Here is a 1,042-nt window from a genome sequence, read left to right as displayed (position 1 = left end):
TAAACGTTTTGCCCAAAATATATTTTACTCCTGTAAAACTTTATAACTAAAATTCTTTAGTCTTTTAATATATTTAATTAAAATACTTGAGCCTTTAAAAATATATTTTATAATAAATTAAATAATTTATAAAATACAAAATATGGAGTATTACAATATCTATAAATATAACTAAAGTAACAACCGTTGACATCATCCCCTATTTAAATTGTACAGATGTCAAGTTGTAGTAAAAAAATTTCCCGTCTAAATCAATTGCTGATATCATATTCTTATTTTTATTTTTACTTATTTTTTGAAACCTTCTTATTTTTTACCTTAAATTATTAAATTATATATACGGAGTATATTTTTTTTTTAATGACAATTATTATAATATGTTATTTCTATTTTTTTTTACATTATTATGGATTTATAAAAAACTATCTGGATTCCAAATATAATTACTCTCGGTTTGAGAGTACTCTGTATTGTATAATTTGGTTAAATTTTTACTATCTTAAAAATTATTTAGATCTAAATGCCATTGCAATTAATGGTTATGTTTTTATTTTTTTTTCTCATATGGGTACATATATAAAATATATTTATTTCAAAGAAATTTATTATGTCGTGCATCGCACGGGGCTAATTTAGTTTATAACTATAGATCACCGTGCATGGCACGGGACCTAACCTAGTACTATACTAAAATAGGGTACACTAGCTCCAAAGCTGACACGTGTCCCTATTTTAATTTTTTTTTTCTAGTAAAATCTATAATTGACAAAGATCCTATTATCAAAGGTACTCCAAAATATATAAGAATTGCTTAAAATTGGTATTTTTTTTTATGGGCTTAATATTGTTTCCCAGTCAATATTATTCACGGATATTCAGCATATATTTAGTGATTTAGTCTATATTATTTGACTTTAGATTGCTTAATCAAGGAGAGTATATTATCTTATTTTGTATAGTATATATTTGCTTTCCTTATTAGATCATGTATGGCTATTGTAATTGTAGGGAATAATTTCAAGCATCCCACACTTGAGCCCAG

This window comes from Chenopodium album, chromosome 11 (genome assembly GCF_948465745.1).
Source record: "Chenopodium album chromosome 11, dcCheAlbu1.1, whole genome shotgun sequence".
Lineage (NCBI taxonomy): Eukaryota > Viridiplantae > Streptophyta > Magnoliopsida > Caryophyllales > Amaranthaceae > Chenopodium > Chenopodium album.
The sequence above is the reverse complement of the archived record's forward strand: the minus strand, read 5'-3'. Positions refer to the sequence as shown.